Genomic DNA, 21,319 nt, shown 5'->3' on the forward strand with positions numbered 1-21,319 from the left:
CTTGCTATGGTTGTAAGCATGTTTAGTCAATCTATGGATCAACCTGAAAAGCATCATGAAAAGGAACCTGAAGGGGAACCTGAGAGAGAGACTGGAGAGACTATTGAAGATATGTTGGCAAAGGCCTCAAAAATCCATGAAAATGTGAACAGATTTGAAAAGATATATTCAAGAAAAAGAAAAGCTCATGATCAGTCTGAAAGAGCTAAATCTACGAAAAGAGGCAAATGGGATGAAAAGAATAAGTATTTTGTTGAGACCCCTGATGATCAAAAAAGCCCATTAAGGCCAGTTCCTCTTCAAACATTAAGGCCAGAAGATGTAACTGAGGGTGTTCCAAATGTTCCAGCTCCAGATGTTCCACAATCTGATGATGAAAGGATTAATGCAGTCGATGAATCAACAGAGAAGGATGATACAACTGAAGATGAGACTGATGATGATAACTAGAACAATACAGCTGAGAAGATTGACATGGAAACCCCACAAGTTGATATTACTAATAAGCAGAGAGCAAATACTGAACAAAGTATGATTGAAGCTAAAAAGAAAAATCCTTTGGTAATAAAACTGATGAGTCATGGTTTTAAGTTTGAAGATCTAGCATCTCTAAATGATGTTGAGCTGCAAAGAAAATTGGATAGAGAGAGGGACATTATTAAGAAACAAATGCAACAAAAGAACAGGGACAGTCAAAAGTTTAGAGATTATCTGAGACTGCATGGTTTCTCTGAAAAGGATTTGACTCACTTTAAATTTGAGAAACTTAGAGAAGCATATCTTGCAACAAAAGAAGATGCTAAGAGAAAAGAAAAAGAGAGACTTGTAAAAGAAGCAGCTTTGGCTGAAAAGCTTGATGAGTTGAAAAAGAAGTTTGATGGTAAACGTGGATATCTGTTGGATAAGGGAATGGCACCAGAATTGGTGAGCAGTTTGTCTAAAACTACTATTGAATCTCATTATAAGAAAAGAAAGATAAGCTAAAGAGAGTTCAACCTGAGTCATCTGTTAAGGAGTCAAGGGAAGAACAGCCTGAGCCTCCTAAAAAGAAAAGAAGAATCATGACATTGAGAAAGAAGCAGGAGGCTGAAAATAAATCTAAAAGGGCTGAAATTGAAGAAACCCCTATCCCAGTGGAAATAAAGCCAGAATTGGATGAACCTATAGTTCCATGGGAGAATGAGGAAATGATTCAAATCTTGAGGGGTATAATAGTAAATCAGAAAGGAATGGATGTGAATACCTTTAATGCATTAGATAAGGATCATTTGAAAGAACTATTCTATATGCAGAAGACTGAATGGGAGAAAGTTCTGTTGGAGGGTGAAAATCCTAGAAGTTTTATTGGAGGAAGGTTTGTGCCTGCTGGGCTGTCAAATAATCCCAAGATAATTGAGAAGATTGGAAGACTTCAAAGAGATGCAGGTGAAAACCTTGCAGATCTTATTAATTATCCTGCTGAGTTGATTGAATCGATGTACAAGAAAGCATTTGCAGTATCAGGGCCTAGTAAACCCATGAATTCAATTCCATCTAGGCCCTCTGCTTCAAGGCAATACCCAACTACAGCCAGAGGTGAATCAAGTAGAGGTGGAACTCAAAGACAAGAAAAGAATCAAACTGATATTGATTTGCCTATAAAACTCTATTGTGATTCGGTCTCTCAAACTCTGAAAGTTGTTATGCAAAGTAGACAGTTAAAGGACATAATTTTCAAAGATGACTTTGCTGAATTCAAAAGAGAGCAGTTGGAGAAAATGGCCAGTCTTGAATTATATGATTATCATGATACCAGAAAATTGGTCGAGAGACAACATAATGAATTGTCAAAATACCTGAAAGTGAAGCTGATAAGGGATTTCCTCTGGTGGATCAAAGGAAGAAATGGGAATTGACCAGCATGAGAGGACTAGAATATTGACAAGAATGAGGAGGATAAGGGATGCAGAATGTGATTATCTTTCAAAAGTCAGAAACAACAATCCTTGTCCAATATGAATACATGTATTAGTATGAGGAGGAGAATGACACGCCCAAACTATGTTGTCCAGAAGAATGGTCTTATTGCTGAAATTGAATACAAGGAAACTGACGGCCACTACATTCTTCGAAACTCAGATGGACTTATCTTGGGTATCATCAGAAATGATGAAGACCTAACATTTTTGCACTGGGAAGATCTGAGGAACATTGTTGGATTGACAATTCCAGAAAATCACCCTCACTATCAGATACTTTCTATCTTTCAGCAAAGGGCAGGAACAGTACTGGTGGATCGAAGACAAGCAGCCTACAATGCGAGAAGAAGATAAAGATCTTAGAATAGGTTTTTCTTTGTAATGTCTACGGACATATTTTCAATATGTAATATTTTGACTTTATGAATATGTAATTTGATTTTGATATTTGTATTTTGACTAAGTGTATGTAACATTAGAAGTGTTTTGGGACAGCTGAGGTGTTCCAATCTAGGGGGGAGATTGTTGAGTCAGAATTTGACTTGAAATTACTTAAGGATGATTAAGGAAGATTGGAATCTTCTCAACCTCCCCAGAAATGGCTAAGTATGGAATCCGAGCACACTTGGACTCCCAGGCAAGGTTTACTTGGCCTAGCAAGGTATTTTGTCCTTCGGGCAAGGTTATCTTCTAGAAGTCTTCTTTAGTGTCAATCTGAGCAGGATTCACTATGTACAGCAAGGTTGTTCTTCATAGCTAAGAAAGTTTACTTCCGAGTAGGCTCTTGGCTAACCAAGCTGTTGAAGCCAAGTATTTGGAAGATCTAGCAAGGTATTCTTTAATAAAACAGTGGTCCGAGCATGCTTGATGGAAGTTAAAGAATAATCATAAGGACTTCGTCGAGCAAGGTTCAACTCCGAGTAAGCTACAGTGTTACCAGCACACTTGGCTTGACTAATAAGTTATTCACTAGCAAAGAGTTGAAAGGATCTCTGAAGAACAAGTTTGCTCGTTAGATTATATCGGGCAAAGTTTGATATGGTCAAGAAGATTGAAGTCTGCTAGGTGAGTATTTTCTTAGGAAAATACTCTAACTAAAGTCTACTCGGAGAACTGTTCTCCAGTACACTTCAAGGTTACTAGGTATACTCGTAAAAGACAAAAGGCACAAGCCTACTCGGTGAAGACATCTGATACAAAGTCTACCCAAAATACCTGTTTTTACACTTAGTATATTTCTGAATATGTACCAATCATTAGGGTTTCTAGAAGATGGGACAGTTGTTAGGTGGTAGCAGGCCTATAAATAGAATAATTTAGGGCACGCGTACAACGGATAAGACGGACAATTGACTCTTTTCAGACCTAAAAGAATATTTTCTGATATTGAGTGTGACAGCTGTCCTAGGATTGTACGGATAGACTTTCCAAACAAGAAACCCTAATCGATTATCATTTGTATGAATCATTTATATAAAGGAAATCTTTTGAGTGATTGTTTGTGTTTGTTACATTTTACTAATCCTCAAGCAACAACACTGTTTGTTTCTGATTTCGCCGTTAACAAACAGTTTTCTTACCTAAAATAGCAACTGTCATTAGCTCTCTTGTCGACACATTTATTGTGTGATTTATGACTTAATTGTGAGTGTGAGTGGTCATTCCGGGACCGACAACAAGCAAGTTTGACTAATTCAGATGATAATGAAAAACCACCTAGGCTAGATCCCCATAGTTTCAGTTATCAAACAGTTGGAAAATAATAGTTATGGAACTGGTATCGTAAAATAAACTCTTAAAAGAAAACCCGAACAGGACCCCTGACCCTACTCAAGAAGACACCTATGGATTTCTAATAAGTTTTAAGACACGCCAATTTATAAATTAAACTCTTTACGGTTATCTAATTAATGTATGAAAGAGTACCTTTATAGTGAAATCCTACCTTACAGCGTGAAAATCAAAGGTAGTTTAATAAACTCAGTTGACTCGCTAGACAAGGTTAATTAATCAAACCTAAATAGACTCCTTGCGAAGAACAATATCTAGTAATCTTAATCAACAAATATCTAACAATAACCTATCACCTTACAGCTTTCTAGGTTAGCATCACACTTTTATTCGTTTGACTAATAATATTATTCTTATGATCTTATTCGAATTCAATCATAAACTATCAATAACACACAATAAATGACCTAACAAAATCCTATCATATGAAATAATCACCAAGGATTATGTGGAATAATAAAACTAGAATTACCAAAACCAAGTGCACATACACATCATCAATCAAGTAAAATCAAATAGTTTACTGAATCATAAAACCATAACGAAAAGAAACAATCCAACTAAAATCAAAACATCAACGATGGTTCATCATAAGCCTAGGCAGTCTATAATGTTTAGCCTAGCATATTAAAATCAAACAAAACAATGATAAACGAAATCATGGTGAAAAACAGTAGAAACGAAATATTAAAGACGATAAAACTCGTAGTCTTCATTGTTGAACAAGTAGCGCTTAACCGGGTGATTCTTTCCTTCAAAACCGCCAAATATTGCAATCCTGAGCACCAAGAAACTCCAAATTCGGTTATTGTTCATAGGGTATTTTTCAGGTTAAGGTTAATGGTGTACATATACTGAAACAAGGCCCACTGCTGAACAAAAATGAGTAAACTATCTGGAATCTGATGGTAGCCACGCCCTGCGACTATGTCTGGCCCCCTTGTCGCATGGCGCAACGCTATCAATATGGGGGGCCGGTCTGACTGGTTCTCCTTCGGGTTCATTTCCTGATGCATTTCGGCTTCTCGTTTTGGCTATTTTGACTCGTTTTTCGCCATTTTTTTACCACAATCAATTCCCGGAACCTACAAAACACAATAATGTTAGCAGTACACAAATCTTAACTAAAACCGAACAAAAACTAATTAAATATTAAATAAGATATACAAGGGAAATAAATATATGTATCATTATATCAGTTAGGCTAAGTGTTTTACAGAAGTTAAGGATGGTTTATATAGGAGGAATTGGGTTATAGTTTGCGAATTTGTTAATTAGGCCTTAATTGTGCCTTTTGGTCAACTTTGACAATTAATCAATTAAAATAAATTCTAATCAATACAACCGAATTAGACATCAAAACTTGCAGGAAAAGACAAACAATTCATCCCCAAACATGACTAGGTTCATAACTTGGAGATTAAAGGTGAATCAGATTATTGCGGAAGAGATTTGGAGAATAAACGATCAAAAAAAGCGATTTGGCTAATCTGATGAGTCCCCCGAGCTAGGTTACGGAGCATGGGTGTTTCCTACGTGCAGCGCAACGACGGGGTATCTGACCAACTTTGTTTTTTAACGATTTCAGTCCCTGTACTTCTAAAAAATGTGTTTTAAGAAAAAACGATTTTAAGGGTTTCTAAGAGATGTTTGACGGATTTGAATAATATGTGGATATAAATAAATTAAACAAAGTTAAATACTAATAAATGCATGCTTTTATAAATATGAAAGATCCGTATTACATTCCCCAATCGGGTAAACATAAACAACACATAAGTACAAAAAATTCAAAATGTTACACGGCATATCCCCCATCGGGTCGGAAGTAGGTGACAACCAAAAGGGTCCAAAACCTCGTCCTCAACTGATCCAAAATGCCAAAGTCCTATGTTCAAAACTTCAACTTAAAAGATGATTATTTCAGTGATAGAGTGGATGAGTATGTGGAGATGCATGACCCGACTGTATAAGAAGTCGTCAAAATAGGAAAGTGACGGGGTCGTCAGCTGTGGGTGCGGGTGTTGAAATGAAAAAAAAATAACGAAATGAACCGTCGACTCACTAAAATACACGACCATGGGAATCTACGTCTTCAAGTAATGAAACAAAATTCTCAATCCAATGTGGAGTTCGCCGAGATGTTGAAAAGGAGGCAAATGTCAAAGATCTTGCCTTTTTGTAGGAACTGATCGACCAACTCACCAGACATGCTTGGGCTCTAACCCAATTAAAAAGGATAACGTCATTAAAAATACAAGCTTCATAAATAATATTTTTTATGTACTCTTTACATGTTTAATTATTATTATTATTATTTTAAATTTTAATGTAGTGTTCTAATTAAAATATAATATTTTTATAATTAATTTTTATTTGTTTTATTTTTATTAATTAAAAATGAAAAAAAAAATAATAAGGTAACAATCGGAGGAGTTCCATCCACCACATCACTTTTGGCAAAAAAAAAAAAAAAAAAAAAAAAACCTCATCTGGTGACGTGACGTCACGTGATGCAATACGTTTTCTAGGAGTTTTATTCACTACAAATGATCTTACAATGGTGTTGGCAATAACATTGACGGTTGTGGACGACCAGGATGGCGGTGGACGAGGCACGATGGTTGTGGCGATGGTGGTGATAGTGTCGTTAACAACGATTAGTTGGATGCAAGGAACACTTTTGATAAGCTGTGTTTATTAAAATTATGCATTTTTATTTTGTAAAATCGATTCGATTTGACTACCTAATATATAGGGATTGAGTTATTCTACAAAGTGTAAAAAAATAAGAAGGATGTGAATCCATAACTGATTGTCATGTGTCAAGTGGGGACCAAATGAGGAAGGACATAAAGAGAAAAACACATATTTTCTGTAGTCACATACAAGACACATGTCAATTCCTCAATCATTTTAAAATTTTTATTAATTTTTCGTATGCCATTTTTTTATAAAAAAAGTTCCCCATTATAACAAGCATTTTTTATCTTTAATATGGGTATGACTTTGTTTTATAAAAATAAAAAAAAAATACGTCATTGCGTCTTTCTGTTTGTCATCGTGTCTCTTTATTAATCATTTTGTTTTTTACTCCAAAAGTATGTAATCTAAAATTTTTAATAGAGAAATTGTCACACCCCAACCTAAGGCGGAAATGACGGGGCGTGAGCTGATTGCTCACAGCTCTCAAGGTACTATCATGCAAACTGAAAATTATAATATTTATTATTCCAATTTAAATAGTATAACAAATTCAAATAATCATAGTACATAAAATTTATAATTAACAAGTAAAATAAACATCCAAAATTAAATGTTTGTATTTTCTTCTCTAACATAGATCCTAAGTTGCTTCAAACAATCTTGATAATCGTAACATGCGGTAACTTGCATATGCGTCAAAAATACAATATGTTTTGTCAACACGAGATTGAGTGAGTAAAACACCAGATTTTCATGATTATATAATAATATTTAAGAGAGAAAACTGTATCAAGTGAGATAAGCAATTTAACCAATGAGCAAGTAAATAATGAATTGTCGATAAGCACGATGCCAGGCAAACTGGACGATGGCTATTACGACGGTCGTATGATTATATTATTCTGAGATTATGTTGGACCTCTCCGAATGCGATTCACATAAAGCAAGTAAGCACATAACAATTAAGGTATACATTGTTAAACACACGTGACAACAGTTGCAATTTGCATATTAAATAATAGGGAAATAAATAGTAACGCATACGTCCCCAAAATAGTAAAAACAAATGCGTGTAAAAAGGGGAATGTGATACTCACCTGATCGAATGAACGAAATATAAGTGATGATGTGAGAGAGATGAACCATTCGGAATATATCATCAAGGATTCCTAATTAAATAATATAATATTAAATTAATTATAAGAGATAAAACATGATTTGATAAGTTAAGATTTCGATGTGATTAAGTTAGGTTTGGGATTTGAATATTTATTAATTGATCGATAGATTTCTATAATAATTATTATTCCAAAGAGTAATATTATTGCTTCACATTTATTTATTAAAGTCATTACTTTTAATATTTATCGAATTACCCTTGTTTACTTTATATGAAAATATATAATCACATTTATAAACTAATAATTTAGATAACTAAATTTGATGTGAAAAAATATACTTATAATTATCCGAAAAAAATAAAATACTTATGTATAAATAAGTAGATAATCATAATAATAATGCGTAATTATCTAGTTATAATAGGTAGTAATATATAAATAAATATTTTGTTTGAATCTTTTAAAGAAATCTATTTAATAAGTTTATTAAACACACACACACATATATATATATATATATATATATATATATATATATATAAGCAAGTTTATTAAGACGTTCAACGGCGAGAAACGTGAATTTATAGTGTTGGGTTTTAATAAAACTAATTGTCAGTTCATTAATAATATATATTTATAATGCATACATATATATACAAAAATCTTGTAACGATATTAGTTGACACGAACAGTTAAATTTATGATGTCGGCTTAATAAGATAATGCTTGTTTGATAATTAATACTACTTATAATTTATTTATAAAACATTAAAAACACAAGAAAAGAAAATAAAGAAAAAGATGTGCGCTGGCCGGGGCTCGAACCTGCGCCCTGGCCGGCTCACAGACGCTAACAACACACAACCAACAAGTTGGACTAGCTGGTTTGTTTGTTAAAGAATAAGAACAACAGTTTAAATGTAGAAACCGTTAAATTCCCAATTAGACTAAGAACCCTAATTCAACAACTGATTAATCGGCTCATTATTTGCTTAATTGATGTTAGGGCTTTGATAATATAAATTAAAACGATTGTGTTACATATAAAAATTACCTGATACAACTGAGAATTGGTGGTTTTCGTGAAGAACGGCCTGACGGCCAAACGACGAACGGGGAGGATAATGAAGGCTGCTACAACTTAATTAATCAAGGGGATTTTGTTTGTAATCCTCCTCAGATGGTGCGTGTAAGTTTAATTGGTATATAACGATCTTTAAGTTATAGATTCTTGTTATGACGAAGACAGTTTTACTAAGATGTCAATACGTATAAAAAGTATCTAAATTTCCTAATTAGATTAGTCGGTGAGGACAGTACTAGTAAGATATACAAAGATCACAAATCAATTCCAAACAAAACGCGAAGATTGTGGTCCAGGGGTATTAGTCGGGTTACGGGTCGCGATATGGATAAATGGATTAGGGTTTTGGATCCTGGCTATAATGTCACACCCCAACTTCGGGCCTAGACGTGTGACCAATAGTTGGTACCTGTTTTATAAATTCATCATAGTTGCGGGATTGTTTTAGTGGAAGTCTTTAATATAATTTATTCATTTATAAAATACCGGGTTAAAATACTCATTTAATGTTTACAAAACTTTTTTTGAGAAGATGTATTCTTTTCAGCAGAAGTCTTTGATAAAATATTATTATATTGAAAACTCGGGTTCAGTTACCCATTTGATAATTCAAATACCTGTCTTTTTAGAAAAAATATTTCTTTATAATATTTTGAAATAAATATCTAAGCCACCAGATAGCATCTAATGACTATATCTCCAATCTTCTATTCTGTCTTGCTTGTCTGTTCTAACCTTTCTGTTTTTCTGTAAAATGGTTATAAAATACATCGGGACACAACTGGTGAATGACGTTGACTCTGTTGTAAAATCCTTTTAATACCTTTGTGAAACCAACAATAGTACCTTTGTGACTACTCATTAGGCACCCAACTCAATTGGGATAAAATTACCTTAAGTACATGTACAATTAATCATATACACAATATCATTTCTCTGAACAGTCCCGTAGACTTTCAGAGGCATGTTGATGACATGCATGGCATCGGGAAACTCTGAGTCACCATGTATGAATGGATCCAGACACATGTATACTTTTAATCAGAGTGTCCGTTTCTTATTATTTTAACACAAGGTTTTAAGGATTCGTAAATCCAATGCAAACATTCTGACTCTAAAAGAGTTTGTAAAAGTTTTGGGCGTATTCACCTGTTCTGTTTATAATCAGTTTCTGATACTGATTCATGTTTTCTGATTCTGCTTCTTGATTTGTTACCTCAGACCTATAGTACGAGAATAACCTTTGTATAAATAACTAGATCATTGATCTAGCTTCAGACCTTTAGTCTGTTTAGTATAGCTTTAACCTTGATAAAATCATTTGTTAAAACATTTGAACCTTTAGTCCCTTTCTTTATTTATCAATTATATGCTACGTTTCTTCTTAGGAAGAAACATCTATACTGAGTTTCTTCTTCAAGAAGAAACATTAATTTAACTATAACCTTTTTATATGAATATTATATTTTTTAATCATAGAGAATACTAAGTTTGACAATACCCCGTTGTATGTATATGCCTACATTTCTTAATCAAGAAGAAACATTAATTTTACTATAACCTTTGCTTAAGAAAAGTTATATTATGCTTAATTGTAATCAAGGTTCGGGCTATAGCCCCGACTATGGATATAGAGAGAGAAAGTATTTTAGAGAGAGAGAGTGAGAGGTGTGTGTGTGAGTAGTGAGTCGTGACCCCTCCCTTTTATACTTGAAATTGCGTCCCATCGCGATACGCGATGGGCTCTACTTTAATTGCGCCGCGTATCACGACGCCTTCTTTTAGGAGGTCACGCCACGTGGTGACAAGTGGTCTGTCACACTGCCACGTGGTTGTTTCGCGCTACCGATACCAGATCGCGATACACGATCCCTAGCCTTACCTCCATCGCGTATTGCGATGAGGTTCAATTTCCAGAAATTCCTCTTTAGTCTTTGCACTTTCAGAGCTTGTCATTTCCTGGTCTCGTTTCCACTTTCCAAAAACAATAAGGTGGCTCTCAAGCGGCTCGCGGCGATGCGAGCGTGCGAAGTGCGGCATCAAAGTGCCACATTGCACCCATCGCCCTTCACCGTCGCCTTCGATATCAAAGCGCCACATTGCGCCCGTCGCCGTCGCCTTCGCCATCGGCCTCGCTCGAGCCCGTGTGCATTGGGTGCTCTGCACCCTCCGCTAGGACCACTAGGTGCATGCTTAGCATAAAAGAATATAACTATGGAAACTTTCTTCCTTATAAAGTGCTTCCATTTCTTTACCACTTTTCATGTGGGATGGATTCCATCTTTCTTATTTATATCCATGTGAAATACTTCCACTTTCTTACATCTTTCTATGTGGGATGGATTTTCTTTTCTTATTTCCTTCCCATGGAATTTTCTTATGAAATATTTTTATTTTCTTATTTTTATTTTCTTATTATTTAAATATTTTTGGTCCTTTATCTTTATTAACTTGTCAAATTTGGACCAAAATTTTTGGGATGTTACATATAATATAAGTTTTATAAAATTTGCAATCCAGTCCCTGAAGTTATGGTGTGGAAACAAAAATAGTTAAAACATAAATTTAAGGTTAAAATTGTATATTTCTCAAAGTTAAAATAATAAATACAGAAAAGAATAATATAATAATTTTATAAAGTAAATAGTTTAAACTATTTTATCGATTAACTTACCTGAAAACGAAAACGGGTCGGGTATTGATATTTAATATTTTATATGAAAACCCGAGTTATTAAAGTCTCCCATACTTCAGGGAATTTCGTCCTGAAATTAAAGAATATTATAACAACACCATTAAATTATGAGGAAAAGAAATTTTTTAAAATATAATTTTTAAAATTTATCATAACACAGAACCTTGAATAGTTAAAACAGCGCTCCAAATGAAAATCCGATAAGGGTATTTATATATAGGATGTACCAGTGGTGTATCCACCATGTCTTTATCATCTCTGACATTTGTACTATTTCCACTACTTACGATTCTATATTATAACACACAATTATCTGGATTATGATTTCCATGCGAGGACTTCGATAATTATGTAAGCCTCCATAATTACTTAGATCGTCGGATGGTCAACATAACTCATCCCATAGAGTAGGTTACAAAATATGTGAAAAACATTATTTTTTGAGAAAACAAAATTTTAATACGTTTTGGTTATAAACTAGTATATCGTAGTTATATGAAATATTGTTAAAAATAAATTAAACTCTTGAGTTGAATTAATAAGATATTAAAGTTTCTAAAATGACTATTGGTAAAAGTTATAAATTGTTGGAAGTTTGAAAAGGAAAGGATTCCTTAGGGTTGAGAGTGAAATGAATTGGGATGAATGAGGTCAAAAGGTAAACTAGGTGTACAGTATTATAGGAAGTTGTCTTTTGGAAAGATAGATTTTATTATATGAGCATAATCACTTAGAATTAATAATTTATTAGATTTGAAGTTGTTTAAATCAAAAAATTGAATAAAGATTTATTATAATTGATCTACAGTTATTTATATATGTTTTCCTATGATAATTTTATACTGTATTTGATGATTTATGATTCATTTTCGCTTAGAATTGATGTATCACTAGCTAAATGAAGTTTTGTAGGTCTTGGGTGCGATAAACAGTCGAAAAGGAGCTTAAACAAGTTATAACGAAGAACCAGGATGAATTAGGGTTGAACCGGAATGAGCCAATAGAAGAACCAGTCGACCCGGAAAAAGAACCGGACTAGAGGGACCTGGTCGCGTCACGCGACCAGAAGAAGGAACCTCGTCGCATGACGCAACAAGGATATATTGTGCTGTTGCGTAACGTGGCTAAACTCCTTTGTCTCGTGTGGCGTGACGAGCCCCTTTTTCTAGAAGATTATGACGTGTGGACAGGTTTTTAAGACTTAATCGCTATATAAACATCATTAACCTTAACCCTAAAGGGGAGACGAACCATAAGCTGTTAAGGTCGAATATTAAATCCAGTATTTCGTATTTTGGAGCTTTTGGAGGCTAGAATTCATCCGTTGAAGTGTTAATTCAAGAGAGATCGAAGACATTACAGGTTTTATCATCTTTAATATTTCGATTTCTAATTTTTATCCGATGTTCACCATGATTTCTACTCGTGTTTTGTTTGATTTTAAGATGCTAGGCTAAACTTTATAGACTGCCTAGGCTTATGATGAACCATCGTTGATGTTTTGATTTTAGTTGGATTGTGTCTTTTCGTTATGGCTTTATGATTCAGTAAACTATATGATTTTACTTGATTGATGTGTATATGTACTTGGTTTTGGTTGTTCTAGTTTTATTATTCCACATTATCCTTGGTCATTGTCTGTCATATTCTTGACTAGTTTGTGGTTGACTTGCAATAAAACCATAGGAATAATATTATTAGTCAAATGAATAAAAGTGTGCTGCTAACCTAGAAATCTGTAAGGTGATAGGTTATTGTTAGATCTTTGTTGATTAAGGTTGCTAGATTTAGTTCTTCGTAAGGAGTTCGTCTAGATTTGATTAATTAACCTTGTCTTGCTAGTCAATCGAGTTCATTAAATTACCTTTGATTTCCGCGTTGTAAGGTAGGATTTCACTATAAAGGTACACTTTCATAAATTAATTATATAACCGTAAGGAAGTTTAATACATATAATTGGTTTGTCTTAAAACTTATTAGAAATCCATATGTGTCTCTTCTTGAAGTGCCAGGGGTCCTGTTCGGGTTTTCTTTTAAGTATCTATTTTACGATCCTAGTTCCATAACTATTATTTTCCAACTATTTGATAACTGAAACTTTGGGGATTCTAGCCTAGGTGGTTTTTCATCATCATCTCAGTCAAACTTGTTTGTCTTATGTTTCATTAATTGTCTTTTATTAATTAGTTTATTTTATTAGTTTAATATAATATAGTTTAAAAAACCCCTTTTAATAATAATAAATAAATAGTTGTGTTAATTAGTCGAGTCTAATTAATTAGTTAATATACATAATTTAAAGAATCTCGTGGTTCACTATCCGGACTTACTTAGCTATACCAGAGTCGACTGGTACACTTGCCGGTTAGTATTTTAAGTTAAGTTTAAGAGTCTAGAGTATTACTTAGTGTCTAGATTAGCATATTTTAGTTACTAAATTGTTTGACTACTTTTAGCACATCAATAATATACGATGGAGAAAGGTAATATATGTTTAGATAAAGGTGACAAAAACATCTTCTTTGATAAACTTAGTTATGAATAACTTAATTAATTAGATCTATAAAAGTTTGAATAATTAAAGTTGATTGAATTGAAATATTTTAATCAAGTTTCAAAGTAGAGTTTAATAGAATAAGTTTGGAAATTTTGATCTTGATGAACGTGATTGAATCGAGAACACAAATGACGTGGGTGATTAGGATTTCCAGAGTTGTAGCAATTACAAGTAGAAGGGTATAAAATTTGAGCAAACCTTGTAGTATAGGTTTCAGAAGTATACGACATAGATCATTTTGCAACGTCTTGTGGTACGTGACAAGTATTTAACAAGAATACCGAACGATTTCATTGGGTGCAAAACTATATGATGATTGAATTGAATAGTGATAGTGGCAAGTGAAGCGTAACGAGTGATTTTTTGAAGTAAAGTTTATTGTTTGAGGCGCTATGATTTTGTTGAGGTATTGTTAATTTGAATTGACAGCATATAGTTGATGTTTAGACTTGCGTTTGTTAATGTTGTTGTTATGAGAATGAGTAGGGTAAATTAATCAAAATTACCAACAATTAGTTTAATGAACGAGATTGAGTTGATTGTATTTATGTTTTGGAAATTGAGTTTATATTTTAGGGATCACATGAGCTATCTCCTTGACTAAACATGTGGCCATGAGGCAGTTATAGAAAATAAATGATTGATGTTCTTTGATGTTGAGAAAACATTTCTATTATTAATAAAGATGTGATTTAACGAGAAGATTGAATAGTTGTGCAGATTTCATATGATTAATTGTGTAAAACAGAACTTAAATATGTTATGCTGATGTTTATTCAAACTTAAGGATAAGTTAGAATCTAGATTGAAAATCAATGAGTTAATTTGATGAGTGAATAACTTTTATCAAAGTTTAATATGTTTTAGCAAATTAAAATTTAAGGTTGAATACTTGGAATATGTTTAATAGTTTATGTATATGATACCATGAGTATTAAATTGTGCTATATTATTTAAATTACTAGAGGTATTGATATTATAATAACGTGATAAGATAAATAGGTGAAAACCAATTTCAATAATAGAGTGTAAATTGCTTCGGTTGGCTCGTGATAACCGAGTCTTGATGAATGAATGATTTGTATCCGATCAAGAGAGTAAAAATGTTTTGAGTGTATGAATAGATCGAATCAATAGATCTTGATTAAAAAATGATTTAGTAAGTAATTGAATAATTTAATAATAGAATAATTGAATAGTTAAATTAAATCATAGATTGTTTCGTATAAAACCAAACAAATAAAACAATTAACGAATGTTCTTTGAGGTGTTGAGCTTCCCATGACATTTTGTTTCCCCAACTTATTAGCATGCCAAAACCAATGTGTGAGTTAGCCTCCTATGAGCGTTACTTGGCAATTTGAATGGTCCGACTTAATTAACGAATTTAACGAATCAATTAAGTTTGTCGGCCGATGAGCGTTACATGGCGATTTAACCGACCAAACTAAATAACGAATGAACGAACTCAAGCATAAGTAGTTGATCATCTTGTGTATCACCACAAATGATAATGCTTCAACAAAATATCGCAAATATAACGAATACAAACAAGACCCCGTCAACCCCACCACCCACCGCTTCCTCACCCTCCACCGCTTCAAGCACCCCGCAACAGCCGCCGTGGACTCCCTTCACCTCATCCACCAAACCCTCGGCCTACAAGTTGAGGTCGTTTCCGGCTACGACGAGGCTCGCCTTTGGCGTCTTGCAGTTTCTCCCCTATTTTCATCGTACGGTTCTGACGGTCGATATTAGGGGCGGCTCCACCGAATTCGTCGTCGGCTTTCAAGGTAACGTAAAATTGGGGGTTTCCTTGACGTTAGGACATGTAACTTTAACTCATAGATTTTTTAAACACAATGAGATTAACGCAATGAGAGAGTATATTAGATCGGTTGTTAACGAATCCGGACTGATTCAAAAGGTATCACAATTTAATATTGACACCGCTGTTGGTTCCTCCTGTTCGATTCGAATGATTGAAAAGGCAATATTTATGGGCTACAGTAATGATTTGGTGAATGAGATCGGATTGCTTGAAGGTTACCGGAGGGATTGGAAGTTTACTAAACAAGAATTGAAGCTTCTTGTTGAGAAAATATGCCAAGACGAAATGGAAGGTGAAGAGGTTTATAACGTTTATCGTGGCTGCTGTGATTTTGTTAGAAGAGATATTTGAGTTGCTTGGCGTGGAAGAGATGGAGGTTTCGGGCTATGCGTTGGGAGAGGGTGTGATTGCTGAGAAATTAGCATATTGTTTTGATGGATTTGATTTGAATGCGAACGCGAGGTGGAGATCGGTTTTGAGGCTTGCTTCCAGGTTTAATAATAAGAAGAGGATGACTTCTGCTGCATCTTGTGCTTCTGTTGCACAGGTATTATTAGTTACATAGTTTGTTAATTTATATACATTTTTAATTGTATTTACGCATGTTTATTATTAAAGTTTTAATATAATATACATTATTTAGTAATTAATGTCATAATTATATATACAACAATCATTATATAAAATATGTTTTATGTATTAAATAAAAAATATTATAAATAAGTAGGCTTCTTTAGTCTCGCAAGTTGTCTTGTGAGTAGTTTTCAAGCTTGACCTCGGCTTGGCTCAGCTCGTTTATTATTTATTAATTAATTTTATACACAATTTAATTATTTATTATGTATGTTTATAATAAAAAAAGTTATATATAACACAATATTTATTATTTAGTTACTTTTTATTATATTTTATGTAAAATAATATTTTTATTTATAATAATTATTTTATAACTATATATAATAAAATATTGTTTAGATATAATACTATAATAGGCTTGTTTAGGCTAACAAGGCAGCTTGGGCTTGAGCATGTTTAAGCTTGGCTCGATTAGAGTTTCTAGCTAGCTGATCTCAAGTACCTCACGAGCTGTTTGGCCCGTTTACATCCCTACGTCACGCTTTTTAAAACAAGGTTCTAATTATTATTGATATTAGTAACAATTTTGTCATCAAAATCTAGGAAAGTAGGAGTAATTGGTTTTACAGGAAATTTTCATAGGTTTAAGGAAGTGGAACAAAGTTGATGTTTTATTGGATGACAAAGATCTTGAATATCTTGAAGCTGCTTGTTTGCTTCATAATATCGGGTTAATCACCGGGAAAAAGGGATATCATAAGCGGTCATACCATATTATCATGGTATGCATTTCTTGGTATATTCTTCATATGAAATCGGTTTAGTTATGATCAAACGAGTCGGGTTATGAATTTTACATGTTAACAGAACGGGGAACATCTTCATGGTTACAACACTTAAGAGGTTAAGGTACATCACCTGGCATTCTTAAATTTTAAATTTATGAATAATAAACAGTTCACTAAATTGGGATTTACATGTTTTTCAGTTAATTGCATTGCTTGTAAGGCATCACAGAAAAAAGTTTCTGAAACTTGATCATAATTCTCTTAGGGAATTTACAGAGGAGGTGCTTTTTTTTTTGTTTGTGTTTTTTCAGTTAAAAGAAGAATTAATTACACGGATAGCCCCTGTTTCTAGTCCCCAAGTTTAAAAAATTACGGGTTTAAACAACTGCTTGCGTGAACATGTAGCACCATTGGTCCCTAAAATAGTTGGAGATTAGCTTAGTCTGTTATGTTTTAATAAACGACTAAAATACCCTTATTAATTAAAATCAAACAATAAGAATTTATACCTTTAATATTAAATAACACTTAAAGAGGAGCCTAGGAGAGGGTTGGTGGGTCCCACCATTTTAAGTGTTCTTACGGGCTGTTTGGCAATTGCTGAAGCATTAAGTGCTGAACCATAAAGAGGTCTGAATGGTTAAGAGAGTCTGAGCCAGTAAGATCTGAACAAGTTAAAGTCTGTTTGGTTAGACATCTGAATAACTGTACAAAATGACTATGTTACCCTTTGAACTATTTTATGCTGAATGAAATGTATCTGTATGTTTAGAACCCGAATGATAAATAAATATAAAAAGAAAATACAAATCATCATAGAGAATCCAAATTACACATTATTACTTCAAAATCCATGGAAACATATTAAAATCCAAATAGAAGTTAATACTTCGCATACAAAATAAATTTATTAATTTGAAATTAGTTGAGTAGCTATCTCGTCATGCAAAGTAGTCATATAATTAATGCCTTGTGAACCCCATTCTATGCCGTGAACGAATTGGCCATCACTTTCTCCACCTTGTATATCATAAAAGATAGTGTTCTCGTTGGACTCTAGTCCAGCGGATCCTACTCTTTTTCTGTGCCATTTCTGTATAGGTCATTTCTTTGTGGGCCATTTCTAAAAAAACAAATTACCACAACGAAGGTAAGCAACCAACAACTTAGGGGATCAGAACTAGAAGATAAATTTCTTTATAATTCAATCAAGAATACAAGCTTCAAAAAGTTATCTAGAATGTATACGAAACACATATAGCATTCGATCAAGAGTAATTTTGTTACAGCTTTGATAGTTAATGCATGAGGCATACTAGGGGTGTTCACGGTCATCGGTTTGGTTTCGTGATTGGTTTTGTCTTTAGCTTCCGGCTGGTTGGTTTCAAAAATTTCAAACCGCGAGAAACGATTTGTTTACGGTTTATACCAGAAACCGGCCGTAAAACTGGACCGTAAGATTTAAAGATATATTAAGTTAGTTTTGCTTTTATTTGAAGTGTAATTGTTTTCCTGTCTCATCTAACACCGTATCTTGTTTCCATGCTTCGTCAGTTTTAACATCATTTTTTTCATGAATATCTTGTTTTGTGTTTTTTGTTCTCTGTACATTTAACTATTATATTAAGGGTAATGAAGAATTAATATTAATGTGTGGTTAAAACTTTATCAAGTTTTTGTTTCCAAGTATTATTTCACTCGTGACATCTGGTTATTTAAAACATGTTCTACGCATATTGAACAACTTTTTTTTAGTTTACTGTTTATGCATTCTTTCATGAAAGCATAATAATCCCGAACCGTGAAACGAAACCGGAACCAAACCGTTAATAACAGTTCGGTTTGGTTCGGTGTTTATTTCTGACAGCTCGGTTTCGGTTTTGATTTTCAAAAACCGTTACTAACGGTTTGTCTTACGGTTTGATATAAAAACCGTAAAAACCGGACCGTGAACACCCCTAAGGCATACCATGGTAAATATTGTTTCAAGTTTGTGGCTTTGGTTAGCTTAGTGGTAAGAATTGTGGGCTCAACCTTTATGAATCTTAGGTGCAGTTGGGCATTCAGTTACATTATTTTTAGACTGTTTGAAGTACCCTTGTTGTTAGAAAATTAACATAATATGACAGAAGTCTTTAAAGAGTAAACTAAATCAGTTTTTAGACTTTTTTAACTGCCCATCTAGTAAATTAACATAACCGGTCAACATATAAAAGCACCATAATCTGTAAATCAACCAATTGAACTTAAGCATGCGACAAATAGTCAAATCGCATATATGATGACAGAGAAGTTTCAGTAAGAAGTTAACACAATAGTTAAAATGCGTGAACGGCAATCCTTTGGCCAATAGCTGAACTAAGGTAGAAACATTGCGAATTAAGTAAATTAACCGCTTTGGGCGGTTAACGAATTTTATATCCGAATGTATCCGAAACGAATTTTATATTATGTTTCATAATTAACCGGTTCGGACGGTTCCACGGTTTCAAACCGAACCATGAACGCTCCTAAAAAGCAATGCATATGAAATTTGTCTACTACGAAAAATTACTCTTTTAGTTTTATGTTCTTAAATTTCTAAAGAAACAAAAATATGCATCAATAGTGTTTAAAACCGAACCAACCTGAATCGCTAATAACGGTTTGGATAATTAAACCCAATCGTTTCAGTTAGATAATTGTTAGCCTAATTTTATTTTAGTAAGGCATAATACAAACAAATAAATCTAAAAAATCTATCTGTTAGTTTTATTGAAAAAGAATGAAACATGTAACTTCAATAAAGCATATATGCATTTAACATCCAGAACTCATAGTTTATTTCACAATTGAAGCCCTAATCTCTATAATTTAGCCCTAATCTCAAACAAGTATGACCAACACCAACAATCTAATTAGTCAATGATATAAAATATAAACACACAAACACCTTAGCAGATGGTAGAACAAACCAAACTGCTCGTCAATTTTTGGAGAAAAAAATTACCCGGTTGAGGGTTGGGATGGATCTCAGATGAGAAAGGCCTGTTGACAGGGAAGCAGTACCGTGGATTGGAAGGGTGGGATAGAGCGGCGGCTGTTATGTTAAGGATTGAGAGGGATGCAGATGAGAAGCAACCTGGGTTTTCTGGTCATATATTTCATTCAGACTCATATTGTTTCTGAGCGATTCAGAGCTTCAATCAGATGTAATATTTGAAGTTGCCAAACACTCGAGCGATTCAAATATTTACATCTGAATGGTACCAATAAGAGGTAAACAAACACCCCCTTGGGCTATAAAGCCCACAACATGGAGTCTTATTGTTAGCAAAGTTAAGCCTCCATCTGTTTTAGGGACCAATGGTGTTACGTTTACGCAAAGTCGCAAATGGTTGGTCTAATTCTGTAATGTTTTCAACTTGGGGACTATAATTGCAATATGATCAAACCACAGGGACTATTCCTGTAATTAGTTCTTAAAAAGAATAATCAATATAGGCATAAAAGAACTAACTTTTACAAAAAATAATTGACAGATGAAGCATAAGTTTACAGTTCTTTGTGTAATCATCCGTTTATCTGCAGTCCTAAAGCAATATCAGTCTTTGAGTATTCAAAGCATTAAGATGTCACATTCTCATGAAGGTTTCAAGCTGGTATTTAATTATTTATTTTGTATTTTTATATTGCACGAGTATAAATGCTTTAAATTTATAGGTATTCAAGGATTCATCAGCAAATGGCGTTGAGTCTATACCAGCAGACGTTGATGTAGATCTTAGAAAAGAATTGGAACGCTTTGAAATGGTAGTACATGGGTTTGATTGTTAGTTTGTTACTAACTTGGAAGCAAAATATGATTTTTTTTTAAATATTTTTTAAGAATTGTATACAATTTTATCTTTCAGGTGGTTGAGCAGAAATTGTCGGTTGTTCTAACAAGCACATCAGGATCTTGAAGCATCGATGCCTGTATATTGTCTGGGAACTGAACAAGGGAACGACCAACTCATGATATTGTGAGATTTCTTATACATTTTAGTGTCTTAGAAACAATGAGAAGTCTGTATATAGTGTGGTCTATATTTGTATAAAGCTTGACCTAACCATCCAAATAAGGCTATTAAACAATCATTCACTAAACACCTAATTTTAAACGATTACACAAAACAGTCTCTATACTTTTTAATGTATTATAGTTTCCTTATTATCATAGAATGCTTGTGG

The 21,319-nt window shown here is 33.5% G+C and overlaps 1 pseudogene across 1 annotated transcript; it reads left to right on the forward strand.

The window, feature by feature from the left end:
- Positions 1-12,439: 12,439 nt before the first annotated feature.
- Positions 12,440-21,086, forward strand: LOC143602854 (uncharacterized; annotated as a pseudogene). Its single transcript, XR_013147929.1, has 8 exons — positions 12,440-12,545; positions 15,468-16,290; positions 16,949-17,101; positions 17,187-17,228; positions 17,308-17,388; positions 20,629-20,748; positions 20,810-20,899; positions 21,001-21,086. The product of XR_013147929.1 is annotated as an uncharacterized LOC143602854 (transcript).
- Positions 21,087-21,319: the final 233 nt, after the last annotated feature.

Source organism: Bidens hawaiensis, unplaced genomic scaffold, assembly GCF_021521415.1.
Source record: "Bidens hawaiensis isolate Kalapana, Puna unplaced genomic scaffold, B.hawaiensis_p1.1 tig00059936_1, whole genome shotgun sequence".
Classification (NCBI taxonomy): Eukaryota; Viridiplantae; Streptophyta; class Magnoliopsida; order Asterales; family Asteraceae; genus Bidens; species Bidens hawaiensis.